An 18,837-nucleotide genomic window follows, 5' to 3' on the forward strand; every position below is an offset into this window, starting at 1 on the left:
GCATTAAAAAATGGGAGGGAAAGTTTGGGTTTTCGTTTCCACTTGGGCATTTCTTGCCCTCAATGAAACAGAGCACATGAGGAATGTCCTCACCGTCAGGTTCCGTCCCACCACTAGGCTTGTGCCATGTGGAGTGAAAACTCCTCACCAAGTGTTCCACTGAGTGCCGCGTCCATGGATCACCTGCTAGGAAGAGGGAATTAAGCCTGAATTTGAGCAGAGAGCTGTCCCCAAGCACTGGGTTTATTTGCAACTTAGAAAGGGGACTTCAGGACTATGTCACTTTGGGATTGCAACCACTGAGATACTTCATTCTGTCACCAGCAGAATCCACAGGCGAATTCTAGTCCCCGCACGTGTCCCTTTTATTAGGTATTTTTCAAGAATTTTGATTGATAAATGCAAGCATGGGCCTTTGATACTCTGAATTTCCTGTCCTGTGGTTCCCAGTCGGTAGCGTTAGTCTAGTGAACATCACCCCTTCCCGGTTCGACTCTAGCCTCCTACTCCTGATTGGGCCCGCTGGACCCGCTCTACTGGCTTTTCTGGCCTTACTGAGGTTTCCCTCCTGGACAATGGTAAATTCATGGAGAGTTTCTAGCCATCTCAGTTATTCTTCAACTATCTTAGAGAAATAAAATTTATTTTTCCAAATGAGCATAGTTATTTGCCTAGTCAGTCACACTGTGGTGTCATTGGATCCTGAACATCTACCTGGCTAATTTGCATCCATGAGAGCATGCAAGGTTGAGGAAGATGCACCAAAGAACAAAGAGGAGGGACCTGATTTACACGTTCGAGTCAGCCAGATGTGGAGTAGTGACAACCTCCTGCAGGGGGCCCCACGATTTTTAGTTTTCCCTGGGTTCTGTTCTGCTGTCACCACTGCTCTGGGACTGACCGCTTGGACCAACTGTCTCCCTCTGCGCTCCCCTGGGGACAGGCTACACTGCCCCCCCCCACAGTGGCCACCTGGGGTGGGGCACCTGTTACCACCTTCCCTGTCTTGCCAGACCCTCCCCCACTAGGTTCCCCCAATTCAATGGTGATGAGATGGCCCAGACTTTTTTCTTTCTTTTCTTTTTTTCACATTTTTATTGTATTTTTCCATTACCATTTATCCCTCCTACACACACCCCCACAACCACCACACTGTTGTCTGTGTCCATGAGTCCTTTTTCCTTTTTCCCCAATCCCTCCATGACCCCCCAACCACCCCTGACCAGAGTTCTTTCTTTTCAATATATGATATTATCTATTTGTGTTTTAGGATATTTTATTTTTGGTTTTTAAGTATATTTTATTGATTATGTTATTACAGTTGTCCCATTTTTATCTCCCCTTTATCCCCCTTCACCCTGCACCCCCTCCCACCGGCATTCCCCCCCAACTTAGTTCATGTCCATGGGTCGTATGCATAAGTTCTTTGACTTCTCCATTTTCTATACTGTTCTTAATATCCCCCTGTCTATTTTGTGACTATCATTTATGCTTCTTACTCCTTGTACCTTTCCCTCCATTCTCTTCCCTCCCCCTCCCTGCTAATAACCCTCCATGTGATCTCCATTTCTGTGATTCTGTTGCTGTTCTAATTGTTTGCTTAGTTTGCGATTGTTTTTGTTTTCTAGGTTCAGTTGTTGATAATTTTTAATTTGTTGTCATTTGTCATTTTACTATTCCCAGTTTTTATCTTCTTTTTCTTAGATAAGTTCCTTTATCATCTCATATAACAAGGGCTTGGTGATGATGAACTCCTTTAACTTGGCCTTATCTGAGAAGTACTTTATCTGCCCTTCCATTCTAAATGAAAGCTTTGCTGGATAGAGCAATCTTGAATGTAGGTCCTTGCCTTCATGACTTTGAATACTTTTTCTAGCTCCTTCTTGCCTCCAAGGTTTCTTTTGAGAAATCTTCTGATAGTCTTATGGGAACTCCTTTGTAGATAACTGTCCCCTTATCTCTTGCTGCTTCTAGGACTCTCTCCTTCATTTTAATCTTGGGTAATATAATTATGATGTGCCTTGGTGTGTGCTTCCTTGGGTCAAACTTTTTTGGGACTCCCTGAGCTTCCTGGGACTACCTGAAAGTCTATTTCCTTCACCAGATTGGGGAATTTTTCTTTCATTATGTTTTCACATAAGTTTTCAATTTCTTGCTCTTATTACAGAACGGACCCATGGTTGCGGGGGACAGGGGACAGTATACTATTACCAAATGGAGCCCCATTCCCCTGGTCTCCCCTGTACTAGGTTTGCCTTGCCAGCCTCCAGTGAATTATAGCTCTCAGTGCCAGAGATTGGTGAAAAGGAAAGGAAGTTATATTTATTCAAAAGTTATATAGACTTAGAGTCATGACTTAATGTCTTCATTAAAATCCCAAAGTCCCTTAAAACACCTTCAAACACACACACTCCTTCCCACCCTTTGCCCAGTCCGGAACACTGTATCTCAGGAAAAGAAATAGAAGTCCGTGGCTCAGGTGGCCCCCCCCCCCGTTCTTCCCAGTAATCCGTGCTCAGCTGGCAGGGCTCCTGTGGTTCCCAGCACCATCAGCGGTGTCACCTCCGCAATCTCCTGTTCTTAATCCAAACCCACGAGGTACCTTCTCCTGGCCCCTCAGCAAGAGTCCTTTCCCCCCTTTCCTTCCCACAACATCTCTCCTGCATTCTTCCAAACTGCTGAGAGAGAGCTCTGCACTGCTGCTACATCTTGCCTTCCAGCTTCCTGAACTATGTGCAGAGGGAGCCCCAAAGCCACGTGGTTTCCCCCCTCGCCAAAGCCACATGGTTCCAACCCACTGGCTGCCCCGCCTGGGTTTAAATCCCGGGGCCACTCTTCCTCTGCATCCCCTTCTCAGACTCCTCCCACAGTTGGCTACATCTGCCTGCATTCCCATATTTTTCCAGCTTTTCTTGGCTGCCATAGTAAGTCCCGGCAGGCATGGCCCCATGGCGTGCAGCCAATTATCTCCAAGCTCTTATGCAGGTGCTGTAACCAGGGGGCAGTGCCTCCCAATTACATCCTGGGTGGAAGTCACTCCTATCTCCCTGGCTCAAGGCTTGGCCACAGCTACTTAAGATCTATGAAACCAGTCACAAGTTATACTATACGTTAAATGACCATTCTTGAGGTTATGTGCAAAACTGCTGATATGCAGAATAACTCAATGGCCCTGATCCAAGTATCCCTTCCCCCAGTTCAGACTTGTGGGGGTGAGGACATCCTATATATTTTTAATATTTCCTGGACACCCCAAGTTCTGGACCCATTACAAAGCCCTCTTTTGTGTGTGTGGGGGCAGATGGGGCCTGGCTTCACCCTGGTACACGCTTCCTCTTCTCCTTTTGGCACCCGTATGATTTGAATGTGGGAATGTTGAAAGTTGTCCCAGAGGTTCCTAAGCCTCTCCTCATTTTTTTTTAATTCTTGTTTCTTCTTTTCTGTTCTGAATGTTTATTTCTTCCTTCTGTTCCAAATCATTGATTTGAGTCCTGGTTTGTATGTTTTAGGATATTTTTAAAAATAAGATATCAAAAAAATTATTTTAAAGACCAAATGCCATTCATATGTCTTTCTTGGGGGTTTAAAAAATATGGCTGTCTCGCCTCTGCCCAGGTGTCGGGAACAGGATCCCTACCTGACAGCTTCACCTTTTCCGGGGCACGCCCCCCTTGCTGGGCAAAGTAGACCTAGAGAGCCCTCTGGTCTACAACAGAACTCTCCAAGCTGATTCCATGTGTCTTTACTGTTGCCAGGGAGCTGGGCCTGAAGTCAGGGCATAATGAAGGTCATTGAACTCCCTCAGTACCAAAGGTCAGTGCCAAAGTGATCAAGATCTCAAAAAGCTTGTGCTGTGGTCCTGGCTGGTTCCAAAAGTCTGAATCTCATGGTGTCATGATTATCTTTGCGGGAGAGGTTATCTCAACCTGAGGAATTTCAGCCTGCCTTTCCCTGTCCTTCATCGTACCAGCTTGTTCTATTTAAGGCTTTCTTCCTGTACCTATTGAGTGCTCATTTTCCTGGGTCCTGTGCAAGTGTCAGCCCTACTCTCTTTGCATAGACTTTCACTGTGTCATGGTCATTCTGCTCAGACAGGTTGGCACTAGTGGTAAGGGAAGCACATTAAAGTCAGGGTCACGTCCAAGCTTATAATATGTGCTTATAAAACCAAAGGGCCACTTCAAGTCAAACTGCCTCCAATTGGTTCTGCAACTGCATAGCCATAGGACCTCTCTGGGCCTCAGTTTCCTTATCTGAAACTGAGTGCAAATGAAGATCACCATTTCTTGCCAGTAGGCATCTGTAAGAGCTAACTGAATCTCAGAAGAAGGCCAGCATACTGGCTCATGTATAAAGGATAATCCATACATCTGTATGAGCCCATTGTTTATCTAGTACACAGGTATTCATCCATCTTCTGTGCAAAACCACGGCACTTTTCTTAGGATGCTGTGTCAACACCTACCCTTGACCGCCCTCGGGTTCACCATGGTCAGCTGGGCCCCTGCAATGCCATCTGACTGGTTCCATGTAGGTTACACTTCAGTTTCCAAGGAGGTAGAAGGAACGTTCTGCCTTCTCTGCCCAGCACTCTCCCTCTTCTTCCTGGAACTGCTCCCTCCCTGTCTCCAGCCACATGGCTCACACAAGAAACACCTTTTTCTTCCTTGGCCTCCAATGAACATTCTGAGAGGGACAGTTTCCCAAACCACTGAGACTCTTTCCTCGATGTCTCTGGGACTGGAATTGAGAAGAGACTACCCTTCTCTCCTGGCAGCAGTCTTGGGGAGGAAGGTTCAGGAACCATGTTCCTGGCTGTATGGATGAGCCAGGATGTGGGAATGGAGAATTAACCCAACAAATGGGCAGTCTGGAGAGAGGCAGAGCCGCCATCTTGCTGGCGCTGGGGTCCTGGAATCAAGATGTCCTTGGGTCCAGGTACATGGCTGTTCAACACGGAATGCCCCCCCCACCCTACCATTGTTCCAGGTCGGGGGCAAACTTATCCAGTCAGCAGAGACGTGTCCCAAGAGAACCACTCCTCCTTCAACCCTTCATCTGTAAGGCCGAGCTCTGTATTGACCCCTGTGCCCTGGCTGATCTGTGGGTGCCTTCTGCCTACTGTTGCCGTCCACCGATGAAATAATCCTCACAGCTCCTACGGGAGGGTCTCTGGCAGAGTGAGCCTTGTCTATCTATGATCGCTCTCCACTATGCTAGATGAGAATTTCAAAAGGTCAAATCCTGACTCGGGCGCAAATGTGAAATGAACACAAGTTAAAGGTTTTATGCCACTCATTAGCAGGAAACGCAGTGGGATGTTAAAACGGCTTCCAGTAAGAATGGGAATTAAACAGATTTATATTCTCTAGCAGCAAAAATGTAGGGGCATGGCTATGAATGGGAAATCTCACCATCAGTATCCTCCACTTATTTCCATCCTTACAGAGTTGTTTAAAAAGGGGGGGAAGGAGCCTAGTCGACACCAAGTCAGGCAAATGTGCACACCGCTGTGGAGTCAGATACCCCGGAGGTTCCCCAGGACGGTGGCCCTTCCCTGAGAGAGCACCCAGTGAGCTCTTGTCCATTTCCGGTTCTTGGAATAGCTTTTCTGACCATTACAAAACTCTGTAAAAAGGAGACAATTTTCCTCAATAAAATATCACCTTCATTTTAGAGATGAGAAAACTGAGGTTCACAGAAGAAACCAGTTTTGCTCAGGTCAGGATTCAGAAACAGCTGTGACTGCAAAACCCTGACCTAGACCCTCCGAGCTGGCCAGGGCCCCGGTACACTCCCTCACTCATTCGAGGGGAACAGATCAGTCACTTACTCACTCACCCATTTAACAGGTACAGCTTCTAACTTTTGTACTTTGTGCTGTGGTGTACTTTTGTCCAGACTTAATCAGCCTGCTACCGCCATGAATAAACCTCACTCTGGCAAAGTCAGGTTCATTAACACATTGCAGAGGAACTGCACCCACAGGGGCCCTAGGGCATCTCGCCAAATAAAGAGTTACCGAACTGAGGGGAGAGATGGAGTTCAGGTCTAATGCAAGTGAGGAGGTATTTTGATAGGCACAAAGCAAAGCAGGGCTTTGTGTGCAGGTATCATCGTAAGTCCTGGACTATGAACTGGACCCAGGGACCCGTTTGCTCGGGAGCAATCAAGTTATGATCGCTGTGGACTATGGTGTCCACAGCTCTGCACCTGCTTCTCTAGGTCAGTGACGTAGACCTGCCAGGCAAGCGTGGGATGTCTCACTTTTAAAAAAATTGAGATATACTTGACTTACAACATCGTGTAAGTTTAAAGTGTAGGGTGTGTTGATTTGATACGTGTATATGTTGCAATATAATTACTACCACGGCTTTAGCTAACACCTCTATCATGTCGCATAATTATCACTTCCTTCTTTGCGGTAGCCGGTTTGTTCTTACAAACATCATTTCAAACCACGAAGCTTCTGATAGTCTATAATCTTGGAGGAAAAGTTTCTCAATGAGTAAGAAAGCAGGACTCACTCCAGGAAGGTGGTCTGTGTGACATCTACAGTTACAATGTCCTTGGGAGAGGTGTTATTTATTGTTAACTTTGGAGCTGGTTTTAAGTGTCTTTTGTTCCAACCTGATGAATGGCCAGGCAGATATTTAAAGTCCAAGCTAGTTTTTACTTCCTCATGTCTCACAGCAGGTGACAGGCAACCCGGCCTGTGCAGCACAGTGTGAAGGTGCCCGCTGCAGGAGGGGGTTTCACTCAGACTTAGGTCAAGGAGCACCGCCTGCAGGAGGCTGACCTCCAAGCTGCGACAGGCAGAAGTCGACCAAAGAGGGTAAGGAAGAGGGTTCCATCCCAGCAAGGACTTGGGCAAAAGGCAGAAGAATGAGGCAGAAGTTGGCAAATTACAGGATCTAGAAGGGTTTGTGAAGACAAATCAGGGATGCCTAGAACGCTGGGGGAGAACCAAATAACACAGTGAATTAAATTTTATCCCAGACACCTACGTCTAAGGGTAGAAAACAGGGGTCACCCTGAAGCGTGTGTTCCTCGCTCAGGGAAGAGTTCTTTGAACGGTCTTTGTCTGTGCATACAAATGAAAGGCAAGTGGCCCTGTGTGGGGCACGCCAAGGGGAATCCCACAGGTCCCCAGGCACCTGGTTAGCCAAGCTGAACCTCGCAGAGAAAATGGAAACATTTTGTACGCTTTGCCCTGAACCACCCTATCCTATTTCCTGAAAACATTCAGGAGAACCAGGCTGGCTTTCAACCAGTGCTGAGTTGCAGGAAAGGACAATGCAACCACAGAGATAAAACTGTCACAAAGAAATGGGGTGGCCTCCAAGGAGAGAATGGGATTCAGTGATGGGCTGTATCATTCTGGGACCTGGGAGGGAACAGACGGCCTCTTGGCACAGGCTGCTGCCCCTGCCCATTCTTCCCTGGCCGACCCCAGTCAGAAACAAGGGGCTGCGGACCCACAGATGTCAGCTTCCCAGGGCACGGAGCAGGGAACACAGTGCCCCTGGAGGGACCGAGTGGACACCCCTAGCACAGGGGATAATGCTGAGAGAGCTTTCTGGCCTGCGCACCCTGGCCTGGTGGCAGTTCTCTGTGAAGGAGCTGAGCAGAAAGGGAGATAAAAGGAGTTGTTTACTCCCAGCAGAGCAGGGCGGGGCAGACCCAAGGACCCAAGGCTGTGGACCTGGTGTCCGCCACACACTGCCACCTCAGGGGTCAGGCACAGGAAAGCATTTAAATTGCTTCCTTACTTAGTTTTCATTTTAACTGTTCTATTCAACATGAAATAGAAACAGATTCATACACACAGAGAACAGACTGACAGCTGTCAGAAGGGAGAAGGGGGGAGGAGGGACTAGGTGAAAAAGTTCACATTAAGCAAAACAAAAACAAAAACCTCATAGACACAGACCTCAGCGTGGAGATTATCGGAGGGAGAGGGAGGTGGGGGCAGGCAGAGGAGGACAGAGGGGGGTAAATGGTGACGGAAGAAGACTTGACTGGGGGTGGCGAACACACCACACAGTGTGCAGATGATGTGCTGTGGATCTGTGGGCTTAAAACCAGTAAGATTTTTTAACCAATGTCACTGCAGTAAATTCAATAAAAATTGAATGAATGAATGAAAAAATCATTTGTTATTGAATTTAAAAAACTGAAAAGAGTGACTATGGTTGTACCCCTTATAAAGGAGATCATAGTGCTGAAAGTGACCGGCTGGTGCCCAGGCTGGCCGGCCGAGCAGATCTGGAAGGACTCGAATGTCCTCTAGGGGATTTACCCCAAGGGCAGCGTGGACTCGCCAGGGCCTCATGCAAAGAGTGTCATGTTTGATTGTCCCGCTTTCTCTGGACTGTTGCCCTGAAAGGCGAAGCCCTGTACTCTCCCTAGAAGACCAGGAAGGGCTGTGCAATAACCTGTGGTCAGCTGACATTCTTGCCCAGACAGGACACGGAGAGCACTGGGGACCGAGAGGAGGAATAAAGGAGCCAGCAAGGAGACGCTGAAAACAAGGGTAAAGAACAGCACTGGCTTTTCAACCCTGAGCCTTGAAGCCAAGTAGTAGGAAAATTAGAAAATCTTGTTTCTGGGCACTGCATTCTCTGGTTCTTCTTTCTAAGCTTTTCAGGAATATACAAACTGGTTTCCAGAAAGTTCTGGGTTTTCATTCAGCAGAACTCTTGATCACCTGCTCTGTGCCAGAGACCAAGAGAGCAACGGAGAAGAAAACATGGGTGCGAACTGCAAGACCCTCATAGACTTGCAGATCAACAGGTACACGAACAGCTGGTGAAAAATGTGTGTTGAAGTCCCCAGAACGATGCAGAGCATGTTGTGGACCAAAGAACGATAGCTGGAATTTAAAAAATTTGGTGGAGCCCTGGCTGGTGTGGCTCAGTGGATGGAGCACGGGCCTGCAAACCAAACGGTTGCCAGTTCAATTCCCAGTCAGAGCACTTGCCTGGGTTGCAGGCCAGGTCCCCAGCTGAGGGTGTGTGAGAGAGAGACAACCACACATTGATGTTTCTCTCCCTCTCTTTCTCCTTCCTGTCCTCTCTCTAAGAATAAATAAATATTGGCGTGGAAAATTGGGTTAATCGTGTTCCTCAGTTCACAGTATCACGAGTCCCCTGCTTTATTTCGTTTTCTCCCATTCAGTTCCCACTCCCTACGTCTCCCTTCCTCACCATGCTGTGATGACAAGCACCCTTGCATATATGTGGGTGTCCTTGTAAAAGCACACAGAGGTCATCATGCCCTAGACATGAATCTGCTTCTCTCAGTCAGTGCTCTGATTTTGAGACCTACCCACAATGCACATGCGTATTTAGTTCACAGCACCAAATGCTGGAAAGGGTCCCACAGGTTGTATCTCTCCCACGGTTCTTACTCCGTTCCCTCATTGATAAAAGCCCGCTTGCCTCCCACTGCCCCACCATGTAAACACTCGCGGACCTGTCTATTCATAGGCTATGAAGAAGTTTCTCTGCAGTATTCACCACTGAGTGCACTGACAGCTCACGAACCATCAGCAATATCCCTACACACTGGCCCACTGCTCTCCAGAGACTTACAGTCAGTGTCGCCCAACTCTCTAACGCCTGACTTGGTGGCTGTAAACTGGTATCTCATTTTATTTTGCTTTTCTCAATCTGGTAGCAAAGTTAAGCAATATCAGCCATTCAGATGTCCCCGATGAGTACCCTTTGCACATCTATCCATAATCTAGATATTATTTCTGCATCACTTGTTGATATAAGACTCTCCCTGTCTGTGAGCCAGTTGTCAACTTTGCCGCTTGTATTGTATTTAAAATACAACCTTAATTTTGATATAATGCAATCCATTAACTTTTTTACCTTGTGGTTTGTGTCTTCTAGGTTTTGTTTGAGAAACCCTTCAGCCCCACTTGCATCACAAAGATACTCTCCGATATTTTCTTCTTTGAACTTGATAGTTTGATCTTTCCATGGGGCCATTGTCCATCTGTAGTTCCCCTTCATACGAAGAGTGAGGTAAGGACCCAATTTCATTTTTCTCCAATACTGAGGCGCTGTTTCCTTTCTCCGCTGATTGGTGGTGCCTGTTTCATCACCCGCCGAGTTTTCCTGTGCACAGAGGTTTGTCTCTGGCCCACTGGGCCAGTCTGTTCCTCCACAATTACCACACTGTTTGTGCTGCTGTGGCGGGGTGGCACGTGCTCCTGTCTGGCAAGACGAGTCTTTCTTTTTTATTTCTCTTTTCCAAAGTGGCCTTCCCCATGTATGGATGGATCCGCATCCTTCCTTAGACAATTTCGAGGACGATGGTAGAGTCTCTACATAAAAATCCAACCGGAGTATTTCTTGGGTTACACAGATTGTATGGACTGATGGGAGGGCATTCACATCACGATAATGTTATAACAACCAGTCCTTGGTGGTAAGCCATCTCTCCATAATTCAGATCACTTTCTATTTTATTTTTTAAAGTTTTAAAGCTTTCTCCAAAGAAATTTTGATTATCTCCTTGAAACCTTACTTCCTGGACACTTCGTAATTCTTTTTCCTTGTCAAAGGTATCATGTTTTCTATTATATCTTTCAGCTGTTTCTTGCTGCTGTAAGGAATGAATGCTACTGAGTACTGAGTTCTTTTTCTGAAGATCTTGCAAAACTCTAACAAATTTTAATAGTTTGTTTATTGATTGCATTGGGTGTGTATACAGTTTGGCATATTATTTGCAAATAATGACAATTCTAACTCTTCCCTTATCACCTTTTTACATTTTAATTCTTTCCTATGTCTTTTTACATCGGCTAGAGGCAGCAGTATTGTGTTGAACAGTAGTGAGGATATAGGGCATCCTTGCCTCATTCCTGATCTTACAGCAGAAGTTCTTAGAGTCAGATGCTTTCTGTGGGCCTTGGATATAAAGACTCCTAGTTGTTGACCATAATCCATCTTTCCCTTCTCCCATAGTGTCTCAGCCCCATTTCCCTAGAAAATAGAACGTATGCTAAAGGTTACCTAGTGACCAGACTCCATAATACTGTACCGGGAATATGTCCATGACCATGTTAAGCAAAGCAACCGCAAGGGCCCTAGGAAGATGGCCCACTCCACACTTTGCACTTTTCAATTTCATTCAAGTGCAACTAACTGGTGGAACTTAATCACATCAAGAACTCTTGCTGTGAAGGAGGCCAACGAGGGTTGTATTTATTGTCCAGGTTTTGCAGTGTGGGTGGGCACACTGGAAGAATGTTGGAACGGACACTTAGTATCCACTGTACTGGCCAGGCTGGACTCTATTATGCTGCAATGAAAACAACCCCCAAATCACAGTGGCTTAAAATAGCAAAAATTTACTTCTTGCACATGCCACCTATGATAGGTCAAAAGGGATGTGACTCCACTCATTACAGCCATTCAGAGACCCAGGCTGATAGAGCAAGTACCACCCCATGGATTGCTATTGCCATGACAAAGGCAAAGAGAAACCAGAGGGTTGCAGACCAGCCATTAAACGCACCAGCCTGGAAGCTCATAAATCACTGTTGGAAATGTATGAGACCCACCTACTCTCAAGTGGGCTAATAAATGTGATTCTACTACACGTCTCGAGAGCTGGGCGAGCACTGGACCTACTGGGTGAATATCACTTATAACTACACCACGATATCTACCCAGACTAGAAATATCTTCTCCCCTACCGTGCTTACACGGATTTCGAATCCAACTTATACTCGCCTTGGAAATGTGTCAAGCAGGTTGTGTTCTTTTTCTATTCTCTAGGACGACTTGTCTGAAGTAAGGATTACATATTCCCTGAGAGATTAAGAGACTACATTTCTAAAGCCACCTGGCCTGTGATTTTTAGAGAAGACCTTTGAGATGCTTTTCACAAGATGCTAATATGTCTGTCCAAGTTTCCTATTTCTCAAGTCGATTTTTGCTTTTTATATTTTTATTATAAAATACTTTTGCATTCTTTTATGGTGCTTAAATCTCTATTACACCGGATTTCCTGCCTTTGACTTTGCCATTTGTTACCTTGCATGCTTTCCTTTGCTCAAGTCTTTCTAGACAGACATTTGCCTATTTAGTTAATTATATTGGTGAAACACTGGTTATGCTCAAATACTTTTTGGTTGTGTTGTTATGCTCTATTTCACTGACTTTTCTCTTTTTATTTATCACTTCTTTACATTGGGTTTATGTCGTTATTGCTTTATGATAAACATGTTTAAGGCTATAAACTCAAAGGTATACATTTTGCCATGTAGTCCATTTGGGAAGCATAAAATTTTCTCATCAGGCCTGACGAAACCTTTGTTTTATGTGTCTACATCCCCTGCCTCTGATATACCACTTCTTAGACTTTGACCTACAAATACAGTTGTACAAGTAGGGAAAGCTACACGAATAGGCTGTTTATTACAGCCCTTGATTATAATGGGGGAAGCACCTTAAGTGCCCATCAGTCAGGGAGTTAGAGTCATTTCCTGTGACTGCTATAACAAATCCCCACAAACAGAACACGAGCTGCTTCTTTCACAGGTCTGAAAGCCAGAGGTGTGCGGTCAATGTCACTGGTCCAAAATCGAAGTGTCGGCTGGGCCTCACTTCCTCTGGAGGCTCTCAAATCCAGAGGATTTCTCCTCTGTGTCCTTGGTCTCTTGCAGCTGCCGATGGCTGCGGACAGCCCTTGACTTGTGTCCACAACACTCCAGTCTCCGCCTCTGTCTTCCCACAGCCTTTTCCTCTGCGCATGTCAGATCTGCACCCGGCTCACCCTGGATGATCTCCCCATCTCAAGATCCCTACCTTTCTCACATCTGCAAGGACTGTTTTTCAAATCGGGTAACAGTTACGGGTTTCAGGGATTAAAACATGGACATTTAGGGGGCCATTATTCAGCCTACTATAGAAATAATTAAATAAATCATGGTAGATTTCTACAATGAAATATATTGCCATCATTAAAAATTATGAATGAAACGAGACTATATATTATTAACATGAAACCATGACAAAGACATACTGTGAAGAAATCAGAAGTACACTGCAGGACAATAAATATACTATTATCCTACCCTAGTTTGCACATATGATACATGTGTGTACATGTGCTTAAAATACACTCCTGAATGCACACACGAAAACAGCAGTAATCATCCCTGGAGAATGCAGTTGGGCATGGGTCAGGAAGATGTGAAAACGAACTCTTCCTTTACACTTTCCTATGTTGTTTAGACTTTTTATAAAAACATCATGAATGGGTTATTTTTACAACCACTGTAAGGTGTGTTTGCTATGAAACATTCTCTAGCCCACCTGCCTACGGTGCCCTGGCCCTACTGTGCCAGATTCTTTGCTCTTCCCAGCAATCCTTTTATCGCATGAAAAGCAGAATGAAGATCAAGCAGAACAGAAGCCTATTCCGACACCCCTCGAAGCTGTGTAGTTGTCCTCTTTTGCCACCTGTTGTCGAGCCTGCAGTAATGAGTCATAATGGGCATAAAGGGAGAAGCTGAGGAGTGAGCTTTCAAAGTGAGGCAGCACAGGAGCTGTTCAATTAATAAGCACATAAACCTTCAAGTCCACCTCAGGCTGTGTTGCTTACTAGGTGGAGGGACTCGAGCAAGTGACTTGCTCAGACTTCCTTATCTGTAAAAGGAAGAAAGGCTGTGTTCTCCCTCCGAAGACTGCAGTGAGGATTAAATGAGACAATGCATTTTCAAGTAAGGTGCTTGGCATGAGCCAAGCGGCAATCTGCCTGGTGTAAATGAATGCACTGATGAAATTCAAGGTGGTGAACGGCAGGGGTGGTATTGCCTATACGTCAAGTCAGACTAGAAATAGCCAGGTGCGTGGCAATCATGTGAGCCCTGAACTGCACGAGGACTTCTGGGTTCTACTATGGATGCCAGTTAGTCTCAGCTACGTGACCTTCACACAAGGCGCTTCTGGTTCCAAGTTTCATCAACTGAAAAATGAAGGCACTCAACTATGACTTCTAAGTCCCTTCTGGCTCTCACGTTCGATAATTCTGGGTGCTTGGACGCAAGATCCATGACCGCACTTGTCAATCTACTTGTTTTTTCCGGTATTTATAGAGAACACTCTATTACCTTGAGGATTAAAAACCAAATGGATTTTCTATGAATTGAATTGTGTCTGCTGCCCCCCAAATTCATATATTGAACTCCTAACCCCTAACTTGACTGTATTGGGTTGGCCAAAAAGTTCGTTTAGCTTTTTTTCCCCATATAATGGCTCTAGTAGTGCTTAGTTGTCTTAAACTTCATTTGAAACAATTTTATTGATTGTATTGTGACAGCTGTCATATCAGCATGCATCTAAAAAAACTTGTCAAAATTGGTACATTTTTGTGTGGCCATTTTAATATGAAGATGGAAGAAAACACACGACATTTTTGGCATATCATGCTTTATTATCTTAAGAAAGGTAAAAACACAACTGAAATGCAAAAAAAAAGATGTGTGCAGTGTATGGAAAGGTGCTATAACTGGTCGAATGTCTCAGAAGTGGTTTGCAAACCAAAGTTTGCAAGTACCAAAGTTTCTTGGTACTATTGTGATTTTGGCCAAATAATTATTTGCCATGGGGCTGTCTTATGCACTGGAGGATGTTTAGCAGCACCCCTGGTCCCTACCCAGTAGAAACCAATAGTGGGAGATAGCCGACATACTCAAAGTATCCAAATCAATAAATTTATTGGTGAAAATGAAAAATGTCTTTTCTTTTACAGACAAAACATATGCACTTTCTGACCAACCCAATATTGGGAGATAGGGCATCTAAGAAGGTAACTACGTTACATGAGCCCATAAGGGTGAGGCCTTCATCCAATGGGACTGGTGTCCTTCCAAGAAAAAGTAGAGGAGTCAGGTTAGTAAGACAGTGGAATAGGAAGGTCCAGCCCTCATTCTCCCACAGAAAGGCCTTTCATGATTAAAACCTTTCAATAAGCTGATTATGGAAAGAATGTGCCTCAACATTATAAAGGCCATATTCAAAAAGTCCACAGGTAACATTATGCTCAGTGGTGGAAAACTGAAACCTCTCCTTTAGTATCAGGAACAAGGCAAAGATCCCCACTATTCAATTCTCATCTGTTCTCATCTATTCAATTCAACACAGTCCTGGAAGTGCTTGTCAGGGCGATGAGGCAAAGGGAAAAAGAAATACAAGGCACCCGAATCAGAAAGCAAGAAGTAAAACCATCTCTGTTCACAAATGACAATATCTCACAGGTAGGAAATCCTAAAGATGCCGTGCACGCACACACCAACTTGTTAGAACTAATAAATGAACTGAATAAAGTGGTAGGATATAAAATCAACATACAAGAAAACTTGAATTTTTATATACTAACAATAAACTATCCGAAACAGAAATTTAGAAAACTATCCCATTTTAAGTACTTAGAAATAAACTTAACTAAGGAGATAAAAGATTGGTACATGGAAGACTACAAAACACTGATGAAAAAAAAATTTTTAAACACAAATATATAAGCCCTGGCTGGTGTGGCTCAGTGGATTGAGCACGGGCCTGCGAACCAGACAATTGCGGTTCCATTCCCAGTCAGGGCACATGCCTGGGTTGCAGACCGGTTCCCTGCAGGCCAGTTCCCAGCAGGGGATGCATGAAAGGCAACCATACATTGATGTTTCTCTCCTTCTCTCCTTCCCTTATTCTCTAAAGATAAATAAATGAAATCTTTAAAAAAAAAAACCCACAAATATATGGAAAGAAATTCCATGCTCATGGTTTGGAGGACTTAGTACTGTTAAAATGCCCATACTTTCCAAAGGGATGTAGAGATTCAGTGCTAATCCCACCAAAATCCTAATGATATTTTTATAGAAAGAGAAACAATTATCCTAAAATTCATTTGGAACACCAAAAGATCATGAAAGTAAAGCAATATTGAAAATAAAGAACAAAGCTGCAGGCATCACACTTTCTGGTTTCAAAATATATTATGAAACTACAGAAATTAAAACAGTATGGTACTAGGAGATCGGCAGGTTGTGCAGGATGGGCGAGCAGGTGTCTCCACCTCGGGTGGTATTATCCTGGCTGTGCAAGTGGCTCCAGGGCCCAGACCCTGGTCTGTTACCCCCTGTGTCCTTCCAACTGAGGCACTCAGGTGGACACGGGTCTGATCATTCCTGAAACAGGACGAGTATATGTTGCCCTTCACTGGCTGAGGATTCCAAGGCAGTGTTGCCAGGAGGCTCAGCTTCAGAGGAAGGTTTTGCAGATTTGGGGAAATAAAGGCTATGGACCAGCTTGGAGTATTGTTCATATCACTGGAAAAATTCTTCCTTTAGAACCTTGCCACAGGCCTGATTTTGAGTTGATTCTACTCTTGAACTCTGTAGACTCTGGCAACTTTGGATCAGTAGTTCCATCTTTCACTGATATCTTGGTGTGGCAAATGATGGAGAAGCCAGTTATCTGAGATTTTGAAATGGAATATGGAAAAATGAGGAAGAAAAAAGTGCATTTCTCCATCCTTTGCCACTAGTTTGGGATCCACCAGCACCTGCTCTAAGACATAATAGACCAATGGAAAGCTCTCAGCCTGTAAGTGAAGCTGCAATTTAAAAAATAGCTGCCCTTGAAGATGAACTAACTTGTCTTCACTCTCAGGTTGCTGCAATTGTGGAAATGCAAGAACTGAAAAGCAGTACAAATTCTGGCTCCTTTGACTCTCGGACCTGGTGGTTCAGGACAAGTGGCGTCAGCGGGGACTGCTCAGCTGAGCGTCCAACCAGATCCATTCTCAAGCTCAGTGCTTGCGGCTCCCCCTCCTCCACCACCCCCACGGCCCCCTTGGTTTTCTCCTCTGCAGCCTCCATGTTCTCTTGTGCAGCCAGGATATAATACCACCTGTGACTCAGCTGATTGAGCAACTGAAGTGAAAAAACAGTACCCAGGTGCTAGTAAGACCAGTTATAGTCATCATTCAAAAAGCCAGAAAAACAAACATGTTCCAAACATGCTAGACATCCTAAAAGATATGAGCAAGATTAAGCTTTGAGCTATTGAGTGGTCGCCTGGGGGCAGACCCAAGAGGAAGAGACACAGTTCCCAGTGGACATAATATCCCAGGCACTCAAGCAGAAATTTGCATTCCAAGAAGATAATTCCTTTGAGGAAGAAAATAGGTCTGGGGAGCCTTCTCCATTTCCTAGTCCAGAAATGTCAAGGATTTGACATCGGGTTTCACAGTCAGAAGGACAGTGAACTAAAGGAAGACACGAAAGGTGTTGTAACCAAGGAGTGAACGACATGAGCTGTGGCTACACTTTCCCAGGAAGATCACAGAAAGGTGCCGGCATGTCCGTCATTACTCGCCACTCCTCTGTGATGAAATACAGTGAAGTGTCCATACCAGGGTGTGTCGGTGCAGAGGTCAGAAAAGTCTTGACTCTTATAAAAATATATATATGTGTGTATACATCTTTATATATATATATATATATATATATATATATATATATATATATATATATATATGTATATTTTTATTCTGATCCAAAGACGTGCTTATTGATTTTAGAGAGAGGCGAAGGGAGGGGGAGAGAGGGAGAAAAACAATGGATGTGGGAGAGAAACATGAATCGGTTGCTTCTCATACCCAATCTGACTGGGCCCCGAACTCAGAAGCTAGGCGTGTGCCCTGACCTGGAATCAAACCCGCCCCCTTTCAGTGTATAGCACAACCCTCCACCCCACTGAGCTACACTGGCCAAGGATGAAAAGTCTTGACTCTTAATAAAATACCCATCTCTGGTTTTGGATGATGTAGCAACTGGTTGCAGGGGAGAGATGGGTATGTTAATTTTTTCATGTATGTTAATGTTATTAAAGGCCAAATACACACTTTGAAAAAAAAACAGCATGGATTGACATCAAAACAGACATATACGTGTAAAACAGAATGGAGAGCCCAGATATAAACCCATTCATATACAGTAAACATCCTCAACAAGGGGGCCTGGAATACACACCAGGGGAAAGACAGTCTCGTGACCAAATGCTGCTGGGAAAACTGGGCAGACGCAGGCAAAGGAATGGAATTGGACTTGCATGTAACACCACACACGAAAACAAACTCAAAACGGATTAAAGACTCATCGATAAGGCCTGAAACTGTAAAACTCCAAAAACAAAACAAGGGGGAGAACTTTTTTACATGGGCCTTGTCAATGATTTCTTGGCTGTAATAACAGAAGTACAGGCGACAAAAGGGAAAATAAACAAGCGGGACTCCGTGAAACTCAACAGCTTCTGCATGGCACAGCATACAGTGAACAGAGCAAAAAGTCGACATACGTAACCAGAGAAAGTGTTTGCAAACCACATACCTGCTCAGGGGTTCATATCCATAATAGATAAGGAACTCATAAGACTCAGTACTAAAAGCACAAATAACCTAGTTACCAAATAAGCAACAGACTTCAGAATAGACATTGCTCTGAAGAATACATACAAACGGCCAACAAGCATATGAAGAGGTACTTAGCATCGCTAAGCATTAGAGAAATGCAAATCAAAACCCCAATGAGATCTCACCTTACCGCTGATAGGATGATTATGAGCAAAAGGACAGAAAGAACCAGTGTTGGCCAGGGTGTAAAGAAGAGGGAACCCTTGTGTACTGTTGGTGAGAACATACATTCTTACAGCCATCATGGAAAATAGTATGAAGATTTCTCAAAAAGTTGAAAATAGAACCACTATGTGATCCAGGAATCTGACTTCTGCATACATACCCCAAAGAATTAAAATT

The 18,837-nt window shown here is 44.6% G+C and overlaps 1 pseudogene; it reads left to right on the top strand.

Annotated features, from left to right (window-relative positions):
* The first annotated feature begins 14,878 nt into the window (after nucleotides 1–14,878).
* On the top strand, nucleotides 14,879–17,258 carry LOC119041368 (mitochondrial fission regulator 2-like; annotated as a pseudogene).
* Nucleotides 17,259–18,837: the final 1,579 nt, after the last annotated feature.

Source organism: Artibeus jamaicensis, unplaced genomic scaffold, assembly GCF_021234435.1.
Source record: "Artibeus jamaicensis isolate MK-2021 breed Jamaican fruit bat unplaced genomic scaffold, CSHL_Jam_final contig_519, whole genome shotgun sequence".
Lineage (NCBI taxonomy): Eukaryota > Metazoa > Chordata > Mammalia > Chiroptera > Phyllostomidae > Artibeus > Artibeus jamaicensis.